The sequence below is a fragment of the Heteronotia binoei genome, chromosome 6 (assembly GCF_032191835.1).
Source record: "Heteronotia binoei isolate CCM8104 ecotype False Entrance Well chromosome 6, APGP_CSIRO_Hbin_v1, whole genome shotgun sequence".
Lineage (NCBI taxonomy): Eukaryota > Metazoa > Chordata > Lepidosauria > Squamata > Gekkonidae > Heteronotia > Heteronotia binoei.
The window spans coordinates 48343191-48368446 of NC_083228.1; positions in this window are offsets into that span (position 1 = coordinate 48343191).

Genomic DNA, 25256 nt, shown 5'->3' on the forward strand with positions numbered 1-25256 from the left:
TACTCTACTAGAGACAATACACTTAGCCTACTGAAAGTAATAGAGTGAAGTCAGCTTCATAGTTTATTTTAATGGGCAAAGCCTCTGCACATCATAATATCAAATAAACTCCCCGGAAAACATCGTCCTCGTATAATTGTATTATACAAGAGGAGTGTCACTTTCTTTGGAAGAGCACCATTACACTTTTATGATATACGTTAAGGGGAAAGTAGATGGTACCATTGATTCCTGCAGTAGCGTTTTTACATCAAAAGACCTATGTCTGCCGTCCAGGTCACTGATATCACAAATGAAGGGAATTTAATGGTCTAAGTTTGGTCTCTGGAGAACAACAGAATAGTTAGTACCATCATAAAGCCTGACAATGTAGCCCCTTTGGCAGGTTTTTGTTGATAATAGGCTTGAACTGCAATCTTTTTGCCTTGGTATAAGGGGATCTTTTACAGGAGGCTTGAGATACATTAGGAGAATGAAGCAGGGAAAGGAAAAGCTGCTGAGTCCAAGGCTGTGTTTCACCTGCATCATACCTAGGTAAGGTTAATGCAGCAGTCTCTGTGCAGAAACTGCCTCACCCTCGCATTAAAAGGAGCTTATCATTAGGGATTACCTAGCTGCTGCACCAGCTGCAAGTCTTTACTTAAAGACTTAAAGGTAAAGCTCTTTCCATTCCCTATCCAATGACATTTGCAGCTCACTATAATTTATTGAATATCTTCCAAAGAGCAAACATAGGATTTCTCCTGGTACTGTTTTAGTTGGGTTGTAAACGTTTGCCATTTACCAAGAAAAGGGGGGGGGGGCACATTTACACTTTTGCAAAACATTGGGTAATAGTTCAAACTCATCTCTTCTCCTGCCAAATTTCAGAGTTGTTTTATTTATTCAATTCTTAGCAGACATTTCAAATACAAAATCTTAGCCACTATGATGCTCCAATTGCTGCATATCATCTCCATTCTTCCTTTAAAGAGACTGTTGTTCTGATTTCATTAAGTGCCTTAATAGACAAAAGCACAAATCTTTAAACCTTCTTGTGGTACACACAATGAAATTCTCTTTCATCCATCCATGTTCCAGAGCCTAGCGAGGTTATCTTCATTTATTAAGGCTGCCAATTTATTGATGAAGATTATAAAAAGGGAAATAGTTAAAGAAAGCAAATTACATGCTGGGTGATGAAACATTTTCTACGCCTTCCGGGTAACATGCATGCAAATTATATTAATAGGCTATAATTATGTAAACTTTATTATGTGTGTTAAAGATAACACTAAAATTATAAGACAAATGACACTTAATCACCAAAAAAGGGTAATGACAAAAAAGGCAGCAAAATGAATGGGCATCATAAAGACTGTCATGCTTTCTTGCACAATGACTTGCACCCTTCAGAATATAATAATAACAATAATAACAATTGTAATAATAATAATGATGATGATGATAGTAAATTATATTTCACTTTCAAATGGTTATACAAACATTGTATGACTATTGTACAAGCATTTGAGGCCAGGCTTTTAATGCATGAGATCACTGGGGGCAAATTCATACTGTATGTATTGTGAAGATCATTTGCCAGTTCAGCAACCATTGAGTGTTCATTCTGGTCCTCCCACCCCAAAATAACTTGTATAATTCTGTATTTAATATGACCTTGGAGGAACAAACTGCACCTCTTTGAAACACAGTTCACAGAAATTCCATTAGTATTGTAATACTTACCAACAAATATTTGCAATGGTGCAATAGATAATTTATAGAGTTTCCCCCATGATCAAAGTAGTTAATCACAGCGATTTCTGGTCAACGGTGTTCTTTTCTAGCCCCAACCTCTGCACAAGAACAGCAGTAATTGGGAGGGTTGGGGGGGGGCACAGCATCATGAGAGAGTTATTTAAAAAAAAACATTCTCTTGTACTCAATGCAAGTTGATACAGGAAGTGATGACAATTTTGTATCATTAGTGTTTGGAGGTTTGTATTACATGGAGACCGCTTCTTTTTTTGTTCTACTGCTTCTGTGTTTCTCACCATTACCTACTGCCCTTAGTGTTGGCAGGCAATGAAACAATTGCCAGAAGACATCCCATCATAATGGGAAGTCAGGAACCCTACAGTTAAGGTGGTTGACTCCTCAGACAAATTCTTAACTTTGAGGGGCAGACTAGGATTAAATAACTGCCCCTGCTGTGTAGATCATTAGATGGTCTGACAAAGCAGTCACCTGCTCTGTCCTCTAGCTTGGTGTCTTCCTTTCATTTGGCTGCTTCATATTAGGACAAGAAACAGCATTTTGTAGTAAAGTATTCCTGTTGAAAAAAATGCATTAAGAAACAATGCATCTAGGTTGCTGATTACAGCACTTTTTCATCTACATGCATACTTAGCAAAAAAAACCCTCTGCAGATGTTACTATCATTGAAAGGATTTAAATGATTTAAAAATGAAAGAAATGATAGGCCAATGAATATTATACATGCATATGAAAAAGACTTCATCTGAGCCAGAGTTTAGGGCTGGTGTTCAGGTCTAAAATGTGTAGTAATAATAATAATAATAATAATAATATTTTATTTTTATATCCCGCCCTCCCCGCTAGGCGGGCTCAGGGCGGCTAACAGACACGGGAGTCTCATGATTCACATTAAACAATAATAGACATGGGAGTCCCGTGATTCATAAAACATAACAACTTAAACATTAATTACAATAAATTATTTAAAAAACATAAAAACATATAAACATATAAGATATAAAAATAGGTGCTAAAATGATGTATTTAAGATGGCTAAGTGTCTATTCATTCATTAATCAGGTTCCGTCTTAGTTGCCACATGGTGACTCAAATGCTAACTGAAAAAGAAATGTTTTGCAAGCCCTGCGGAATTGGTTCAGGTCCCGCAGGGCTCGCACCATCTCTGGGAGGTCGTTCCACCAGCGAGGGGCTATCACCGAGAAGGCCTGCTCCCTAGTGGCCTTCAACCTAACTTCTCTTGGCCCAGGGATTGTTAATAAGTTCTGAGAACCAGACCTCAGTGCTCTCCGGGGTACATATGGGGAGAGGCGGTCCTTTAGGTAGGCAGGTCCTCGGCCATATAGGGCTTTAAAGGTAATAACCAGCACCTTATAGCGAACAAAGAAGAAAACACCCTTGCCTTCAACAGCAGCACACACATTTGAAGAAATTTCCAGAAAAGCAAATAAAGGCAGCCAAGCCCCAGGTTCCATTGTTAGCAACAGTCTGGGTGGGAGCAAGGGAAAAATAAAGAGAAAAAAGTAACCCTGTGTACTCAATGATAAGTTGATTGAAAAAGTGACAAGGGCAGCTCTAGGAATTGCCAGAAACTCTGTGGTTTTACTAGTGGTTCCCGGTGGGAATCTTCCACTCCAAAAGGAATGGCAGTGATAATTCACAAGCTTAATTCAAATAGGTGTGTGGTTGTCCAACTTGAATCCAGCTGTGTAGCTGTATCTTGCAGGCAGGCCAGTATTTCAGACCTGGTTTTGCCAAGGCTTTATCTGAGCTTTACACAAATCAAGAATACAATCTCAGGAAAATTCTGTATACTTCTTCCAGCTTACAATTTTACATCTATAGCCACACAGATATGTAGCTGAATTCAAGCTGAGTTTGAGTCAAACATGAGCTATCATTGCCATTCCTTTTGGAGCAGAAGATTCCCGACTACCAAAGAACTTTGCCTTGGGGCAAGATATGAGACTTACATGTTATACATGGTTGGATTCTCTGTTCCATTCTGTTGTTTATGGTGTATATTTCTTGTGCAGTATTTTGTATTAGGAATATCACTTCTATGAGCTATTTTGATAAGTGAATATAAAAAGTATCAATTTTATATTAATGGTGTATGGTGGTTTGTTTTACATGGAGGCTGTTGCTTTTTTGTACCACTCGGGGCAGAAGCAGGCGAATTTTTAAAACAACAACACTGCTGGCCTCTGCACCGGTTGTACCCAGAAATGACACTGTGACAGTGGCATCACCATCACTTGCCACCCCCCCCCCATGTCCATGCCCTTAACACTTCCACCAGTTGCCAGGTTTGGCCTGGCAGCTCTACCCATACTTTATGGTACGATGTGGGATTAGCCAGTAGCTTCCAAACCATGCAGGAATATTTGGGTTCTCCTTAGATTGGATGTTAGAAGATCCCTTTGTCACCTATTTCATATTGTTCTAATCAGATAAGAAAGTTTGTAGAGGCTTGGATGGAGATTCTTTTGTTTCATCTTGCATTCCCTCAACAATCTTCCCTCCCTATCCTATGTATTGAATTGGTGTCTATGTCTGTAATTTGATGTCTGACGGTTTATAACTGTGTGTGTGTTTTAGCTGTATTTTAAAATTTGTTTTATGATGTTTTTATAGTATTCTTTCTTTAATTGTTAGTCATCATGGTGGCTCTGATTGGGCTCAAAGGGCAGAGCAATCCTGTGTTATGCCTGTGCTATGATGCTGGCCACTGCACTGCTAGTTGCTTCCCTAAGGGGATAGTTACATGGCAGCCAAATTGGAAAAAAGTGCCTGAACAGTGTTGGTGGGCAGATTCCATGACACTCTCACTGCAGCATTCCATTCTGCATTGTTGTGAGGTGGGGTGTGTGATGATAGGGCAGGCAGGACCAATTGGAGTTATGAGTCAAGGAGGCTGAGCAAATTGTCCATCACTGATAGGGGACGGAAAGAGAGAGACTACAAGACTGATGCTCTCCTCTGCCGCACTCCCTCTTAAAGAGACCAACTCCCATTAAAGCCCTGGCCACCTGTCATTGGGGAGAAGACATCACCTATCAACCCCGCAGGCACTGCATGTTGACACTCTATACACAGAGGTTGCAGAGCCCCAAAGGATGACAACAGACAAGAACATGAATGTGAGGGTGCTCCCATTCTCTGCCAGCCACAACATACAGCAGGGTACCCAAGTCATTGGGGGTATTCCATGCTAACCTGTATGCCACCTTCACTGGAGGCACAGCAAGAGAAGGGGCAGGGGACACACAGGGTGTCAAGGGATCCTTAAGGGATTCATACAGGTCCCCCAGCAGCCTCTTGATGTGCCCCTGTTGCTCACCCACATCCCTTGCTACAGTAAGAAGCCTCTTTAGGTGCCTGACAGCCACTATTACATATGCTGCCAGCCCCTCCATACATCATTGCATCCAAGAAAAAACATCTTCCCACTCATGATGGCTCTCCAGGCACTCCTGCTCAATTTCTGCCCACATGGAGGAAATAGTGGGTGGGATGAGCTGTGCTGGATGTGGGCCCTGTGAGCAGGACTGAAGGAATCATTTCAGCACTTCAGACTGAACATCTCTATCTGGATAACATGTCCCAGGACAGGCATCTGTTCTGCAGTCATGTGTCAGAAGGCAAGGCAGTGGAAGGTGGCAGAGCTGCTCCTGGTGGTGGCAAGTGCAATGTTCACATGCTCCACCACTAACCTGTACTGTAGTGCCTTTTCAGTCTTGATCCAGTTTGGCTGGTGATGGCTGTCCCTACCACCAGGTATTGTGGCAGCCATACCACCCACATATGGAAGAATGTTGAGATGGGCTGTCCCACAGTGGAAAGATGCTGATCCCCTCGCTTTGCTGTGGGCAGTGGGCAATGAGCTGCTTACAGATGGGGTAGATTGCATCCAGGTGGGGAAAGAACACCAGCCACACAGATGACTGTGTCTTTGGCTGCTCACTAACTTCATAAACACTGTCCTATTTTCTGCAATGCCAGACCAGCCACAGGCAAGATGGTGCCCCATCCTTACCTCCTATCCTTGGTGTGTGCCACATACACTTGCTACCAGCGATCTACATCTTGGTGGCACAGTGACAACAGAGGAGTTGCCATGCCTGACTGGGCTCACATAAGCACTGTCCATCTTTTGGACAGCACCTAGTTCTATTGGTTTTGTCTACAGAGCTGCCATCCATGCCCTGTGCTCAGGCTAGTTCTCCAAGGCAAGCTCCTGCTCCCTGTGCATTCCTTTCTTGGAGAAAATCCTGCTCTTCTTGAGGTTCCTGCCCACTGGATCCTTTCAGGGGGTCATCACAGAGGTTCTCAATGTGTCACAGTCCTTGGCTGGCCACTTCCTACACAGCTTTCTGGATACCATGCTGGTGCACCTCCAGGAGCATGTGCACTTCCCCACTGAGGAGGTTGACCTTGCATCCATCATGGCATCATTTGGAAGCTTCCACGATCTATTGGGGGCACTGACTGCACCCACATAGCCCTCATCACCACCAGGAAGAGCTGCAGTTATTCCATAATCACCACTTCTACAGCCTGAATGTTCAGGCCTCCTGTGATCACCAGGGCATTTTTACAGACCTTGTGGCCAAGTTTTCAGGCAGTGCCCAGGATGCCTAAACCTTTGCTATATCTGGACTCAGTTGCTGTTGGCCACTGGGCCAAAGGGCAAAGAAAGGCAAAGGATGGCTCCAGTTCCCTTCAGGTGACCAAAGGTATTCCTTGCTGCCATTAGAGAATCTGATGTATAGTTTCTTCAATTTCTGTTAATTTTTCTTATTGCTAAGGCTCTGCATATATATATATTTTTATTCAAGATGCTCTTGTTGTAAGAAATCAAACCATTCTATATTGCCATTACTTAATTGGTTAATTTCCTGTAAGTCATAGAGTGAGTTGCAGTAGTCAAAACTGGAAGTGCCCACTACATGAATAACTGCTGCTAAATTGCAGCAGGAAAGGTAGGGGACTAGTTGCCTGACCAGCTAAAAATGGTAAAAGGCTGACCTGGCAACATTAGTGACCTGGGCCTCCATAGAAAGGGAGGCATCCAGGATCTATTCCAGACTCCTCACCATTGCTGCAGGCATTAATGGCATCCCTCCAAGGGCTTGGAGTTGGATTCCTGAAGACATCATCCCATGACTGAGGAAAAGGACCTCTGTCTTAGTTGAATTGAATTTCAGTCAAATCTGTTGTAACTAATCAGACAGGGCCTCCAAAGTCTTAGCCAAAATATCTGGGGGTGGAGTCTGGTTGGCTGTCCATCAGGAGATACAGCTGGGTGTCATCAGTGTACTGGTGACAGCCCAGCCCAAACCCCTGGATGAATTGGGCGAAGAGTGCATGCAGATCTTAAATAGTATTAGGGAGAGGATTGCTTCTTGTGGGACACCACATCCCATAGGGTAACACAGCAAGACTCTCTCCCCAAGCACTACCCTCTGACCCTGAGCATGGAGAAAGGAGGAGAGCCACTGCAAAGACGTTTCCCATATCCCCACATCAGAAAGGCAATGGGACAAGAGATCATAATTGACTGTGTTGAATGCTGCTGTTAGATTGAATACCAACATCAACAACCTGTCTCAATCCAGATATCCATAATGGTGACCAGCAGGGTCCCCATCCCGTGGCCCAGGCAGAAGCCAGACTGAAATGGATCTAGGATAGAGGCATCATCTAAGAACATCTGGAGCTGCTCAGCTACCACTTTCTCAATTACCTTACCCAGGAGCAGAAGGTTCAGTACTGGGTGGTAGTTGGCTGGGACTGCAGGGTCCAGAGTTTTTTTTCCCCAGAGAAAATGCACCATGGCCTCCTTAAGGCACCTCAGGAATGTCCCTGACTGTAGGGACAGATTGATAATATATTCCAGGGGAGCCTGAATCCCATCTCCACTGACTTTAACAAGCAAAGATGGGTATGGATCCAGGAGGCAAGTAGTGGGCCTCATAATTACCAGGGTCTTTTCAATCTCTTCCTGGGAGAGTCAGCTGAATCAATCCAACACTGGACCCAAAGATGACCAATGGGCTTCTAATTCATGTACTTTCAACTGAGGTCCTGGTGGAGTGACAAGACTTTGTCCACAAAATAGCTGGCAAATGCCACACAGCCACTAGCCAGTTCCTTATCATTTTGTTTCCCTTTTAGTAGGGACGTTAATGACTATTTGTCCTAAACAATTGGACTGAACAAGAACTAGTAGATGCAATGGAGGCCACATAGGATTCCTTCTTAGTGGCCATTGCCATCTCATAGACTTTCATAATCATTCCAAAAGACATTATTAAAGCTTCATCACTAGTGCGCTGCCATCCTTGCTCTAGCCATCTTAGTTCCTGCATCATCCTCTGGAACTCTGGGGTACACCATGGAGCTTCTTTGGTGCAGGAGCAAAGAGGGTGCTGGGGGGCAAATTAATTGATGGTTTCAGAGAGAGCTGTGCAAGTCCTCCACCTGCTCATTGAACAAATTGCTCGGAGACATCAGATCCTGCAGAGCATTCTGGAGACCAACAAGATCCATTAGTCTCCGTGGGCAAGCATAAATTTGCTCATTATCTAAACAGGGCAGGATTGATGTGCTCAGTCAGGCCTTCAGGGCAAAGTGATCTGACCATGGCACTGCCTCAGTGGCCATCAGCTCCACATCTATCCCTGCCCCCAAAATAAGATCCAGCATTTGGCCTGCTTGAAGTGTGGGAGCTGATACAAATTGGGAGTGTCCCAGTGCTGCCAAGCATGACAGTAGGTCCCTGGCCTGTGAAGAGGCCACATCATCAACATGGACACTGATGTCCCCCAAGATCAGTAGCCTAGAGTACTCCAGTACCCAGTCTGATACCACTTCCAGCAAGCTCAGCAGATTATCTGCTGGTGCACCTGGCAGTCAGTACACCAGCCAGATAGCCAAAGTCTCCTCATTTTTCCACACTAGGCCCACACATTCAATGCCATCAATTTTGGAGATGGAGTGAGTCTTAGAGGAGAAAGACTCCCAGATGAGCAGTGCCACTTCCCTGCCCATTAGTCAGACACTGATGAAGGACCAAGATACATGTATGGGTCAGCTGGTTAATCAGATCACTCCTTCTCCTCCCCCCCTCCCCTGAAGCTGTGGTTTTGTTTTTGATTTTCTTGAAAAAGGCACTGAAGTATCAGTACGTCAATAAAGCATTACAATGATATGTGGAGAAGGTTATTTCAATTCCTAGCTTTTCTTTTTTTTTAAATGTAACTTTCTGACTTCTTCACTTGTAGAAATATGATTCCCCCCCCCCCTTACATCTTCATCAGGGAAGGAGCTACAAACTTACTTTTTTTTCCCTTTAAATGAAAACTGGAATTTCAGAGAATCTACCAAGCCTATAACTATTATGCTGTATCAATATATCAGTATTTTAGTGCAATTTTTCTCATTTGTAACATCTCTTCTCCATCAATATCCCCCTCTCCCTTTTTCAGCATACCCCTTCTCTATCTCTTCCCTTCTTTCTACCCACTCCTTTCCACCATCTCTTTGTCTCCCCCTCCCAACCAGGAAAAGATCTACTAGGCTGAATGACACAAGGTCCCTAAACCAGGACTTTTTCTCATCTTGAACAGCTGAACCTAATTCCTCCCACTGCAGTTTTCCATAATTAAACTTTTCATTTTGAGGTTTTTATAAACTGACCTTAGCTGCATGAAGTAATTAGAGGATATTCCAGGGTTTTTTTGTTTGTTTTTAGCAAAACCACCAAGTGTAATATACTAACTCTCTCCTAGTGACCCAGCATTTTGGGTCAAACCACCCTTAACCTGGGAATAAAAGGATGTTAATAAACAAGAGTCTGAGAAGCTGAATTATGGTCTCAAAGCAGGTTATCGTATACTTCTTGTCAGAGATCTTTGAAAGTTCCTTCCCACAGAGTCTGGGCAAGGATGGTACATATATAACCAAGAGAGACATTTAATCATCTTAATATCACTTTCCTCCATATATGATTGGCTTACATTCACTCTAAAGGGAAGAGATTTTTTAAAAAATGAAACCATTACTGGGGTAGGTGCTAAACCAGACTTCCATCCCATCTTCTGGTGACTGGCAATGAAGTGGGAACCCTCAAGTGGTATAATGTGTCTCTTTGACCATCTTTGACATACTCATGCAATTTCTTTGCACTGCATAAAATAACAGAACATATAGTTGGCTTTTCCTTTTCTGGATCACATTACTAAAATTTACTGGAGATGATAGAAGCCCAGAAACTGTTGGGGAGTTATGTACATACTGAGTTACCTGATCATGACTGCAAGTGCACAGCAGGAGAATAGTCACCTACATTTGAGCAGTATTTTGCTCAGAAATGCCCTACATGGTTGCACTGACTTTCTGCAGTTTTATCTGTCTCCTCTGGAAGTAGATTGTATCCAACACAACCAACCACTATATGGGTAGCAAACGTGTCTTTCCCTTTCTTTGACCACATGTGCTCTAGACCACAGATGAGTGATATTGCCATCAGCTAACTTACACTCCAATCCTTGCCAGCCAAAGAGACTTTAGTAGGTCCATTTGGTTGACCTGAAGTAGCATTTTGAGCCAAGGGCAGTTGGATGGTGAAACCAAATCACAGTAACTTGGTGGGCCACAGCTTCTCTCTCTTGCAGAGCAGCATTTCAAGGTGACCACAGATGGAACAATAGAGGTATACTGGTTAGCCTGGAGTTGGATTCTCACTGGGCCTGAGAACCCAGCTGTAGGAGATGATGGAGGGAAGGGTAAAATATGTTTCTTCCTCCACTATCCAAGCCAGCAACCAACATTATTAACTATGTAGGATTTCACAATCTTAGAATACAACACCGTAGAAATTAGCCAAGATTTCTTTATTCAGACATTTGATGCAAATATAGTGGTCATGAGAGAGAAAGAAACCTATTCTGGATGTCATGTTTAACATCACAAACCTGTATAGAGCACTGCAGAGTGATGCTAAATATTTCTTCTCCCATTAACACATTTGGCTTGTGGGAGAGGGATTCTTGCCGACCTTAATCCCACCTGAATCATAGTTAATAATAGTACATGAAGGTCATTTTACTGTCAAATGTAAAACAGCTTGGCTCTTTGCCATGAAGAAAGTGATCTGCCTTGCACTTACATGTTTAGAGACATTAATAACTCTTTAATGGGACAACATTTAGTTAGGCAGGATGAAAGCAAGAGTCATTCAAAGTAAAGGACAGCACTGAATCGTCACTATTAGTCAGCAGTCCCTCTTTCCTTTTATTAGAGCAGGCTAGTTTGTAGACCCAATAAGCACCTCATTTGCCCTCCCTTGATATTAATCACTATTAATCAGATTCCCAAAGCAGAAAAACATATTGCTGTCTATTTTCCATATGCAAAACATAAATTCTTAATGGGCATACTGTCCAAAGCTCGGCTCTGACTCTATTATGTATGTATGCATTGAAGCCTTGAGAGTGATTTGCTAATCTATGAGGCTGTGGTAAATATTTCTTTGTGGCAGTCTTTCATCTATATTTTCTAAACTTCATAACAAAACTTCAAGGGAGAAAAAAAAAAAGAAACTATTAACTGCAAATTAGACATTCTCGGAGAAGCCTAGACTTATTTTTCAGGACAGAGGGCTCAATTTCTCAATCTCAGGTGTATGATTAAAATCAATTAAATCACTCTTCCAATGTCAGCGTCAAGATTCTCCTGACAAATGAAATTATGCGAGAAAAGTGTTCTCTTCACTCTTCAACCCTTTCTCAGTATCGCTCACATCCACAAATGAGATCAAAATTTTCAGCTCAGGGATTTCAGAGATATTTTCCATAAGAACATGAAAAATCCCAGGAACCCTATGTAAGTAGACTTTATAGTCTCTAGTGGCAAGATTTTGATGGCCTCTGTATGACTGGGTATATTCATGACTAACAAAAATGGAGAAAAAATTCTGAGTAGAATTTAACCATTTGGGTACCATGTCAGATTCCCCCTCATCCCCACTAAATTAAAGTTTCAAACATTGTAGTATGCTCTGTGTTGCAAGCATACATGTGGTAACCTTTGCGCTTCTCTTTTTATTCACAGAGATGTCCCTGATGACATTCTCTTATTGAAAAACGGAATTTTATCAGTCTCACTCAGTAGCTTCCCAGATATATGAAGTAGACAGACTTGGCTTCAAATGACCATACCATTTACTAATGCCCTGAAGAGTTAATAGTAATTTACAGTAGCATGCCTCTAAAATTATACCCCTCCTTTTTTTTTTTACAGGAAACAACTATTGAAAATACAGATATATCTCATTTCCACTGTTATGCTAGCAAGTCGTGTATCTCTTAATTTGTTAAGACGTATGGACACATGTCAAGATTTTGCCAATGAGTGCTCCTCATGAGTGGATTCTTGACCAGGAGAGAAAGCTGGAAGTGAGGCACATTATGACATTAGTTGGATCATATGTTGATCCACTAGGTACATTAGTCACAGGCTGTGAAAGACACAGGCAACCCACTAGGTATGTTGTTTCCAGGCTGTGAAAGGCTTTAAAGGTATTGTGCCCAGAAACAAGCAGATGACCAGTAAAGTTGCCTGAAGCAAGGATATAATATGATCACACTAGAGTAAATTAGTCAACAAATAAATGAATAAATACAGAGAACAGGGAAAGATTATGAGACAGATGCTTAGATCTACTAAAACCTTTATGTGGAAAGAAAGATTTCCATCAATGGAGTACAGCTTTGTTGTTTCCACCCACCAAACCACTGCAGCTCAAAATGCCCCAAAACAGTATTCTTTGGGGTCCCCTTTTCCTCAGGACCAGGATTTGGGGAACATTTCGGGCTAGGAGTGGGAGATGAGAAAATCACACTGTGGGTGGAAACGCATCCATCCACAGAAATGGTCTAGTGCAGGGGTATCAAACATATGGCCCATGGACAAGGACTTGACTGCCAGGGCTCTTATCTGTCCCATGAGCAACTGGCCACTATGTTTATTGCCAGATGACCAAGGTTGTGCATTATATCCCTGCATACTGTCTCAGTGGTAATGAGTAATAGGCAGTGGAACTGGGAGAGTGGCATCGGGGAGAGTGGCATTAAGGAAATACTGTAAGAGTGTTAATATTTTAAGCATGTTCGTATTTTGAGTAAAAAATAATAGCATTAATTGGGTTCACCAGTGTCCTTTATAACATTTATATCTCCCATACCTGGCATTATATTTTACAAAATGCATGACCAGACCAATAAAGTGACATTTATGACAGATCTGGCCCTCATAACAGATGAGTTTGACACATCCATTCTAGTGGAACCAAGCCAGAGACATTCTACATGGAGAAATAACTGTTGAATAGGTGATGGGCATGGTTCAAACACAGCAGTTAGAATCATAGAATCATGGTGTTGGAAGGGATCTCCAGGGTCATCTAGTCCAACCCTCTGCACAATGCAGGAAACTCACAAATACATCCCCCTAAATCCACAGGATCTTCATTGCTGTCAGATGGTAATCTAGCCTGCTTAAAAATCTCCAAGGAAGGAAAGCCCACCACCTCCACTGAGGAACCGCCCTAACGGTCAGGAAGTTCTTCCTAATGTTGAGCCAGAAATTCTTTTGATTTAAATTCAACCTAATGGTTCTGGTCCTACCTTCTGGGGCTACAGAAAACAATTCCACACCATCCTCTATATGACAGCCCTTCATGTACTTGAAGATTGTGATAATATCACTTCTCAGCTGCCTCCTCTCCAGGCTAAACATGCCCAGCTCCTTCAATATTATTTTCATGTTAATTTACCTTTATTATCATTATTTGTTTAAGTTAACACTTTCACAAATCAACTGCAGTTCTAGCAGCATCACTCTGTATATCACCTCCTGCCCCATTTTCTAAAAAAGAATTAAAAATACTAGAATAAAATACTAGAATACAGCTGGATACAGTTGTGGTTCTGTGATGGTGTTGCTGAAAACAGAAAATCAGCATTGGATTGTACATGTCCTGTGCTTTATGAGTAATCCACATTTGAGAGCAACTAAGCCACAGCAAGTTCTGGGTCTATAACGGAGTTATTTAGAGCTCTGTATGTTCACTGCTCATGATACGTCTAAAGCGGTGTGTTACACATGGTGACAATATAATTTTTTTTTAAAAAATGAAAAAGGCATTTTTGCAGTCCCCATCTGAGCTCTAGCAATGAAGATGGTGAAGTAGAGTTCTGATAAGATCAATTACTTTTTAATTTTATTGCCTCTCTGGTCAAGTTTCTCTAGTCTCAGGGTTCTCAGGCCCTAATCAGCATTCACAGTGTTTATAGCCCACCAGGAGGATCTCACCAGGCAAAGCTAATTCAGAATGGGATTTACACAACTTTGCTTAGTTCATGTATCTTCTTTTATTATGGTATTATTATGGTATTGAGGAACTGCAATGAAATTTTATTTCTTTGGAATTGACACACAATGATTGAAATCCCCGGGAGGGAAGCCATGGAAGAAATTCACCAGAGGCAGTTATCCACGAGAAGTTATTTTCTTTCTCATGTGCTTCTTTCCCTCTCTTCCCACTTTTATTCTACCACCCCCCCTCAAAATCAACACCTCAAAGTGCTTTTTGGCTTTCATTTTGTTTATTCCAGCCATAAATATTTTATTACTTAAAAAGGGAAGCAGTGCTTGCTGCTAATTGTTTTTGATTAAATATGCTAATTACATTTTGGAATATTAATGACACATACAGTACTAAATGTTTTAATAATGCAATGAAATAAGCTGGCAAATATAACAACAAATTAACCTGAAACTGCTACATGATTTTCAGAATTTTATATTATAGTAATACAAATAAGGGGATAAAAATAAGTCAGTCCTTCATTCTCACCTCAACTTTAGCTATTTAAAACTGCAACATTATTGGCCATCTTTTTCTCAGTCTTTTAGACCTCAGAGTAAGCTTTTGATTTCTCTGAATGTCTGGCCTATAGCTGTGCATGAAGCTTGAATTCTGCTCTGACTGTATGGAATTTGGTCCAAATAGGCAGCCGTGTTGGTCTGAAGCAGTTGAACAAAGCAGGAGTCAAGGTGCACCTTTAAGACCAACCATTTATTTAGAACATAAACTTTGGTGTGCTCTTAAGCACACTTCATCAGACGAGGAATCCAGCACAGTGAGCAAAGAAATACATAGCTGATCAGAGCCATACAAAGCTGGTAGGCAGTGGCCCAGAATGCCTTCCTCTTCCTCTTTCTGACATTATCCTATCATTCCCATTGCACTTGTACTATTTTCTTAGTTTTATTCAGAACATAAGCTTTCATGTGCATGCACACTTCTTCAGATGAGGAATGAGGCACAGTAAGCAGAGCCACATATAGCTGGTGGGGTTTGGAATGCCAAGTGGTACAAAGTTAAAATCCAATAGCAGAATAGTAAAATTAACAAATTCAGAAAACCTTTGATCTGGGTTGCATTAGCGTGGGAAACCATAAAACAGTAACATGTCAGAATGTGAGAATGCCTGTTAATTATTCTATTGCTAATAAACCTGGGTCAAAAAGAAGGCATTTCTTGGAATTTGGTCAGAGGTTCACTTATGTGTATAAAGGGACTATTTCCCCTTTACTCCCATCTACTGCTCAATGCCACATGACACGACTAACTTTTTCTGTCCCCTCTTCTTTCTGACATTATTCTATCATTCCCATTGCACTCATACTATTTTCTTATGTGCTGTTCATGTATAATTATTAAAATTACCCTTTTACCTAGTTAAGATGGTATAACAAATAGAACAGTGGTACTGAAGTGGGAGAAGCTGTAGATATCAAAATTAGATACCTACAGCTTAGAGAAATAGGAATTCAACTAAATACAATAAATAGGTCCAGATGTTGAAAATTCTCTTTTGCCAAGATTTCTTCCTTGGTTGTGCCCTGGAAGCAACCTAAAATTACAGAGTAAGCAAAGAATACTTACTTTGAGAAATATCATTCTAGTCTATGTGGTAACAGAACTATTTCCAGTGGGAAAGTTCAAAAGATGCAACTTTGAAACCATTGAAGCCACTGGGAGGTTACCCACTAACCTCAAGAGAGTTAGGATTTGATCCTTTCACTAATCTAGAAGATGAGAATAAATACCCATGTCTCTACAAAATTAAATCATTCCTCTTTTGTGGTAAAACAAAATTGCATGTATAACTTAAACTTGACATATGATTTGCTGCATGCTCCTGTTGCAAAAACAGTGAAAGCTACTTTTTCTTTAGATAACTGATAGCCTTTATGCATTTTAAAGCTGTTGACTGATACTTCCTAGCTGAGCCACATAAGCAAAGCTTGCTTGCTTTTTAATTGTAATTATGTGTGTGGAAACTTGTTTGTGGTGTTTCAATACCTGCATGGAAGAGTTCATAAAGTAAAAAGAAATCAAATGAAGGTGGAAATGAATGAATCCACAAATGAATACCAGTGCCTATCAAGCCAATCTAAATTGCAAGGAGCAAGCCAGTTTGGTGTAGAGGTTAAGTGCGTGGACTCTTATCTGGGAGAACTGGGTTTGATTCCCTACTCCTCATTCCTCTTTTGCAGCTGCCGGAATGGCCTTGTGTTAGCCATAGCTCTCGCAGAGCTGTCCCTGAAAGGGCAGTTTCTATGAGAGCTCTCTCAGCACCACCTACCTCACAGGGTGCCTGTTGTGGGGGAGGAAGATAAAGGAGATTGTAAGCAACTCTGACTTTGAGATTCAGAGTAAAGGGCAAGGTATAAATCCAATATCTTCTTCTTCTATTCCATCATAGATGTCAAACAGGATGAGAACAAAAAAACCCCTTCTGATTTAGAGAGGAATTCAGTTTTTTTCTAAATTCCAGGCCCATCCCCAGTTTTCTCCCCCCCCCCCTTTCTGTATCTAAGTGTGCTGTCATATTGAAAGTCATTGGATCTTCATCTACAGTATCTATACTAGGTGACATGGCAACACACTTTGAAGAAGAAGATGATATTGGATTTATATCCCGCCCTCCACTCCAAAGAGTCTCAGAGCGGCTCACAATCTCCTTTACCTTCCTCCCCCACAACAGACACCCTGTGAGGTGGGTGGGGCTGGAGAGTGCTCTGTTAGCTGCTGCCCTTTCAAGGACAACCTCTGCCAGAGCTATGGCTGACCCAAGGCCATGCTAGCAGGTGCAAGTGGAGGAGTGGGGAATCAAACCCGGTTCTCCCAGATAAGAGTCTGCACACTTAACCACTACACCAAACTTTGAGTAATGATAAGCAGGAACGTAATACTACTGGTCTGATAATGTAGAAATAATGTTCATAAGACAGATCACCAGGCCTAAGCTGTACAACTCCAGTCCCACTCTTTCTCCCCAAGCAACCACTTTTCCCAAACTGCACCTCTCTTGGAACTTCTACTCTATATAAGCTATAACCATGGCCAAACATCACTAAAACAGTGGGGACAGAGTTTTCTTGTAAGTGACTTTAAAGTGACTTTAAAAACAATGGTGCAGTGTATCCAAATGAGTCTATTTTAATTAGCCCAAGTAAACCAATTGTTTAACTCATTACTACTACTAATAATAGATAGTGACAATTCTATCTATTATTCTTCTTTGTTCTGACCCAACCCCATTTTCTGCACTTTCATCTTGTTTAAACTGGAGAATTTGGAAATGATACACACACATTTCCCATAGTTTTTGGTTCATCCCTCTTTCCTAAAAGGAAATAGCTTTCAATGACTTGTTTTTATATCGATAATTTATGATGTCCCTCAAATGAATGAATACCAGAGTGATGTTGCTCTTCAGCATATATGAACATATGAAGCTGTCTACACTAGCCTTGTACACACAACCCTTCTACACAATGACTGACTATGTGAGGAAGGCTGGCCCAGTCCCTTGCCTCCACACTGAATGATCTGCATGGTGAAAATGTTCAGAGGAAGTGTCTACATGTACAACAATACTTGGAAAGCAACGTCACTGATCATGGGGAGAGACTGCACACATTTTTCTCACATTTTTTCTCACATTAGCATCATGGAGACAACTCAGTGATGGTGCAGAGTTGGGGAGAGGGCCAGCATGCTTGTGCCTGTTCTCCCTCCCCATGAAGTCAGCACATGAATAGGTCATCTGTACAGGGCTACTGAGACAGACCGCTGGGCAATCAAGTTCAGTATTGTCTTCTTTGACCAGCAGCAGTTTCCTGTGGTCTCAGGTGAGGTCTTTCACCTCACCAGCTAATTGGATGGGCTGATAATTGAACCTTGGACTGTCTGCATGCCAAGCAAATGTTCTATCACCAAGTCATGGCACCGTACATCATACCACATAGCAAAAATGAGTCTTGTGATCTCAAAACTATATCAGCACTACAATTAAATCAAAGCACATTTGCATGTGTGGCATTGATTTAATCACAGGACACAGTAGGAATTCTGTGAGACTGAATGAAAAATACATACATGTGGAGAGGACAGCAGGCATCTGTAAAAATGTGAACATGGTTCCTGTCCACTGGTCTGTATAAAGACTGGGAATCTAAAACAGATGAATGGTGGATTGCTAACGTATCAGTGCCTTTCAGGAAATAATATTTTTCAGAATCCAAAATCCAGTGACAAATAATTACTTAGCAAAATAATCATTAGAGACTGGATTGGACCCAAAGCGCTAGCAATGATGTGTCAGCCACGGGATCATTAGGTGGTCTTAGACAAGCTCCTCACCTCTCATTTGCCAACAAACCTAGCTGTCATGGTTTCTGTGAGTATGCATAAGACAAATGTGGTAGAGAACCAAGTACGTTAGAAATAGGGATGGACATGGACCAAACTGAAATTCATGCCAGCTCTACTGTCATGAACTTCCATGAATTTTTAAAGCAGTTCATGGTGGTCTGTGGCAGTTCATGGATAGAGCAGAAAGCAGAGGTTTAAAGGGACTCTGCAAACCCTCTTTTAAAAGGACTGTGACCTCTTTAAACAGGGTTTGCAGTTAAGTTCATTAATGAACCTTCTACTTTGGTTTGTGGTTTGGCCATGAACCATGAACTGACATGAACTGCATTTTTTCAATTCATGCTCATCCCTAATTACAATAACTTATATTCATATGGTCTATAAGAAAGCCTGATCCAGTTTTTTAAAAAACCCAAATATTTGACTTCAGAAGTACCCAGAGTAAATGAATTTCAAAGACTATTTGTTATGTGAAAAGTGATTTCATTTCAGTAATACATTATATGCCATCTTGTAATTTCTTTGGTTGTCCATTCATTATTACACCCTTTTAATTTCATTAGATATCCATTTTTCTTTCCTTAAAGCACTCCTGCAAACTGAACATACAAAACTTTGGAAGCCCTTGTGCTTTGTTATTAAAATATAATCTTCCAGTGTGCCCATTTAGAACTTCTAATATTGTGATAGGGATGCTGCTCATACAAACATACCCTGCCTTTTCAAAATGACTCACATAAAACCCATAGACAATAATTTATTAGAGTGATTTTCCTCTGGGTTTAATTGCTTATTGATTTTAGGATCTCAAATGGTCAAATACCACTATATAGTTAGCTCACAATTGCTATGCAGGTACAATAAAATCTCCAAGTTACAAATACCATGGGAAATGTTCATAAACATGAACATTTTGCCCCTTCTCCTGAAACCTTTTCCAACCACTCGCCTGTCTTTCCTAATACTTAAAACAGACACACATCTTCTCATAGTTCTGCAAGCTAAACTTCTAAATAACAGTCCCCTTACTTATTTGGGGTTGACTGGCAAGATACCAAAAATGTCAGTTTAGGTTTTTGAGCTTTTCACGCACAATAGTTTGTTACATGTTTTAGTCAGATCAAACAATATGCATAGTGGGATTCTAATGGGATTCTTTAAAAAATAGTGATATCTCCCAAAACTCATTTACACATTACATAGGATTGTTTTTTAAAGTCACTGAATGTATTATAGACTTTTTTTTTACTGGAATGGATCCATGCAGTTTGTTTACATTTTCTTAAATGCAAAGGAGTTTACTGCGAGTAGAACCTAGCAGACAAGCCTGCATATTTGGATTTTAGAATATTCCATCAGAGTCATTTATTCTCTACAAGTTTACACATTGACAAACGATTGTTGTAAATAGTTACTGGTGATATCTGCTTTCAATGAAAGCTCATTATCAATTATCCAAAACAGTAAAGTTCCATTATAAATGTATTAATGTAGAGGGCAAAACCTCTTTCATTACATTGACAAGATATATAACAAGAAGTTTTAATAGCTGAAAATGGGCAATTTTCACAGTCATGAAAGTGACTTAAATGGCAGCGTAGGCTCACTGGCAAGCAGGAATGAGAGGCAAGAAGGCACAGGTTTTATCCTACCGCTTTTTAGTGGCTTTTGATTCCCACCCAAGGGACAACCTACCTCTTGGGCTCCATCAATCCACTCTCTTTCTATGAACCCTCTGCCACCTCTCAAATCTGAGAGTGATGAATTAGTAGAGACAATGTGTTGCTGTGTACATGTCTGCCCAGGGATGAACTGAGAATATTCATCTCATTTCACTTGTGACCTTTTTCTGTTCTGCGAACCCAAAAGGTCTGGACTGCATAATAGCATCTCAGAACAAAAGATAAGCGAACCAACATAAATATTTGAACATTTGCTTGACCTTATGATTTTAACAGGCCATGTTAATTTTTAATTGTACAGTCAATATCAATTATACAAATTAAGCGGTAATAGGCATTTGTATTTTTTTAATGAATTAAGCTGATTACGTAAATCTTTAGCCAACAATGGCTAATCTGAGACACAAACATTCCATTGATAAGATACATACAAGCAAACATTTTTGTGGCAAAATGTTATCAGATACTCACATATAATTAGATTTGGGTGCTCAGTTTAGATCATTAAGCAGTGATATTGGGAGAATTCCAGGGCAGAGTCCTGTTCAGTACATTCTTTTGGTGGTCCTTTGTGACTTTTGGTTCTGTTGCTGAAGTTACTGATTTCTTTTTAGGAAGCAATATTCACAATCTGTGATACAAAAGAAATCTGTGCAACACAAAGTTAGTGCACAACATATGGACTTCATTATTAACTACCTTCTACATATCACTGCAATAATGAAGGTGCAACTTTTAAGGAAAAGGACAGTATTCTGGATTCTCTAAGAATTTCCAGGATCCCATTATGAAAAAGAGTAGAGCTAGAAGCAGCATAATTTTTTACCACTGTGACATAGAAAGATATCTGCAATTGTGACAACAAAATATTATCAGAGGCTTCCCAAAAGATAATAAACCAGGAATATTTTCTGTTTCTAACCTCATCTGGCCCATGCTCCCACAAACAGTTATTCTGTGGTCTTCAGATTTCTCTAACTTCAATTCCATTTTCATGGCCAGCCAAAGTAAATCACAAAACTGTTTGTGATATGTACTTCCCTAGGACATTTGCTTCTTTTGATTGTCCATGTGTATTTGTTTCAATTGATGTAAATAGTTCGATGAAGAGACATAATGGAGCATTATGCTTTTTAAAAGAATTAATGTTAGGGCTGAACATGCTTACATTTAAAACTGTCACCAACTCAATACCAGCTCAAAATGACATGACAAAACATTTTATAGGAAAGAACAGTTATGGTAGTTTGCAAATCTGCTTGCCCCAGGCACCCCTCAAATGAAGGCACAACAGCTTGGGTTTATCTAGTTTCTTTAATAATTAAGACAATCTACTAACATATTTAAATGGGCAGGCTGTGCTACACAGCCTGACTGTGGCTGCCTTTGTTGAACAGACCCACCCTTACTCTAAACTTGGCTAGCATCTTCTGCCGGCCTTATCACCACCTGCACACAGTATGCCAAGAGGTGCCCAGCCTCATCTGGCCCACTGGAAAACATATATATACTGGAAAGTGTATAGTTTAACGTGTTTTTCTGATGTCTTGCATTATGGTCAACTGAAAAGCAAATGTGATTTACAGCTAGCTTGTCCTGCTCCCCTACCTTGGTTTGAGTATCTTTAGTTGCAAGACTTTTTGTCCGGATACTCTTTTGACCCTCTTCTTCACATCAAACTTATTGCACTTGAACAATTTCTTTTCTCAGATGATACACCTATCAAAGGTATGATCTCTAACGTTTACAGCATGCTTCTCTATTCTTTATCTTCTTCCCTCCCATATTACTGCAAATGGATATGAATCTTTTCAGAATGGCAAATGGATCTGAATCTTTTTTAATGGGAGATCAGTGGCAGGATATATGGAGATCTCTACCCCTTTGTTCTAGATCTTTAAACATTAACTTACAAGATTTTAAATCACTCTCTAGGTAGTATTTCACCAGCCCACCTGTTGCACTGGTCACCCTCCATATCCTCAGCTTGTTGGAAGGGTTGTGGGCAATTAGGATCCTATTTCCATAGTTGATGGTCCGGTCCAGTTATTGAGCAGTTCTAGAAGCTTGTTCTATTGAAAGTTACACAATTAACTGGCTCCATGTTCTCCACTAATCCTTCTTCTGAATTTCTGGGAAGATTATATTATTTCTAAACCTTGGTGGGATCTAATTTCCGTTATGTTCACTGAAGCTAAATATACCATTGCTGTTAAGTGGAGGTTGTCCTCTCTTCCCTCCATTCATACATGGGCACTGAAATTATGGGAGTATTTTCTTCTTGAAAAGATAACTGAATAAAAACTTAGTAAAGTAGACACTCAGAACCACTCCTACCTACGCTGTAAGTGGGAACCTTTCCTTTGTTGGAATACCTGCTTTGTGGCATGTTGTCAAACAGTATCACAAGAGGAACATCACTCGTTAATGGCACTTCACTGACCTTGTATATATATGTATATATATTTCTGTGAACTCAGCCTTACTACAGAGAACTGTTATGTGTTTTAATTTTAATGATATAGTCATTGCAGTTTTGGACTATTAAATAAAGATAATTTCAAGAAGAAAGAAAGAAAGAAAGAAAGAAAGAAAGAAAGAAAGAAAGAAAGAAAGAAAGAAAGAAAGAAAGAAAGAAAGAAAGAGCCCAGCCTCCATAGAAGAAGAAGAAGAAGAAGATGAAGATATTGGATTTATATCCCGCCCTCCACTCCGAAGAGTCTCAGAGCGGCTCACAATCTCCTTTACCTTCCTCCCCCACAACAGACACCCTGTGAGGTGGGTGGGGCTGGAGAGGGCTCTCACAGCAGCTGCCCTTTCAAGGACAACCTCTGCCAGAGCTATGGCTGACCCAAGGCCATGCTAGCAGGTGCAAGTGGAGGAGTGGGGAATCAAACCCGGTTCTCCCAGATAAGAGTCCGCACACTTAACCACTACACCAAACTGGCTCTCCTACCACATTCAGAAAAGATATTGCTCAGCACCGAACACTCATTCCCAGCCCTACCCTGTTTCACAGCCACTGATGTGCTGCTCTGGACACCCCCACTGGCCCTGCCAATGTCAGGGTGCTTGCTGTTCATCCCTACCTTTTTTGTGATTAGCCCACCCTGCCAAACCAGTTATGGCAGTTCAATGACCAGGACTATTTAATCAATCTCCCCCATAATATCATGAAGCAGGCAAAAAAAAAAAGTCTCCCCCTACAACAAGTCCAGAGAAACCCAAACATTTCTGCTTGGCCCCAAAAGGCAACTGGCTAATCCCATGATGAGAGCGGGGGGGGGGGGGGGGGTCAGTAGTCAGCAGCAAAAGTCTTCTTGGGGGAAGCACAGCTAGAATAGAAGCTGAGAAGTCATGCCTCTCTGCTGGCTGCTACCCAGAAAAGTTGCCCTATACTGAATCAGACCCTTGGTCCATCAAAGTCAGTATTGTCCACTCAGACTGGCGGCGGCTCTCCAGGGTCTCAAGCTGAGATTTTTCACACCTATTTGCCTGGCCCCTTTTTTAGTGGAGATGCCGGTGATTGAACCTGGGACCTTCTGCTTACCAAGCAGATGCTCTACCACTGAGCCACCGTCCCTCCCCTGTAACGCCTATGCCTTCTTTGAATCCCCGTGAGCCAATGCAAACTGATCCCAAACTTTAAAGCCAGGAATCCCACATCCAGCTGTATCATGATAGTGTCACAACTGCACACATTTGAGAACTAGAATTAGTTCTTGAGGTCGTGTTTAATATAAATGTCATTTTAGAGTAGAATCTTAAACATGCTAACACTTTTTAAGCTCACTGACTTCCACAGATTTAGGTTTGGCAAACCGCTTCTGAACATCTCTTGTCTTGAAAACCCACATGGTCACCATAAATCAGCTGTGACTTGACAGAAAAACAAAAACCAAACTCTGTTTAGGATTGCACTGTTAGAGACCTAATTCATGCAAGCTCAAAGGGACTTTATATTTTCTTTTTGTTTTAATGAATACATTCTATCTTGGTTTTTTTTTTGGGGGGGGGGTGGGTGGGCATTTTCCAGATTTAATATGTTTGAACTCACATTCAAGAAAGCATTCAGTGGCTGGGTGTCTGTCTTGTCAAGGGTTAAGTATCCACATTTCTCAGTATGATGTGTCATTTGGAAAGTTCTCATGAGTGAACCAATTGTTTGGCTTTCCACTTTTCGGTATTTGGTTTCTTGTTACATGAAGCATGGAGAGTTTAACTAAGCTGTTTTTCTCTGTTTAAAGAAAAATAAATTGTGAAAGCCCCAGCGATGCTCTTCGGTTCTATTTCTAGATTCCACATAAAAGATCCCAGATCAAAATATCCAAAGTTAGGGATCTTGTTGAGCTGTGCTATTCTGTAATACATAGCATCTCATAGAACTATCATATTGTTGAATAAAGGAAAAAGCCTCTTTTTAACAATGGGAGTTCCAGTCCACCATACTGTTTTTAAGAGTTCTTTTTTTTTTCTATCATCAAACTTTTTGGTGGCCTGAGCTCCAGTTTGGTGTAGTGGTTAAGTGTGCGGACTCTTATCTGGGATAACCGGGTTTGATTCCCCACTCCTCCACTTGCACCTGCTGGCATGGCCTTGGGTCAGCCATAGCTCTGGCAGAGGTTGTCCTTGAAAGGGCAGCTGCTGTGAGAGCCCTCTCCAGCCCCACCCACCTCACAGGGTGTCTGTTGTGGGGGAGGAAGGTAAAGGAGATTGTGAGCCGCTCTGAGACTCTTTGGAGTGGAGGGCGGGATATAAATCGAATATCTTCTTCTATCTTCTTCCTTGTAGCATATTTATAGTAGAAAGATTTGGGGTGCTTTGGGCTCAACGGACAGTGGATCTTTGAAAAACAGCTTGACTTTTAAAACAAACATGTAACAGTATTTTAGGCCAGGAGATGAAACCGAGACTGAAAGCACCCAGGTGAGGGTCTCCAAATCAAAGGCCAGCTTCCTCCAGTTCAAGGTTTTGCTATGCAACAGGGTGATGCCATAACTCCTGGTGGCCAATGGTTA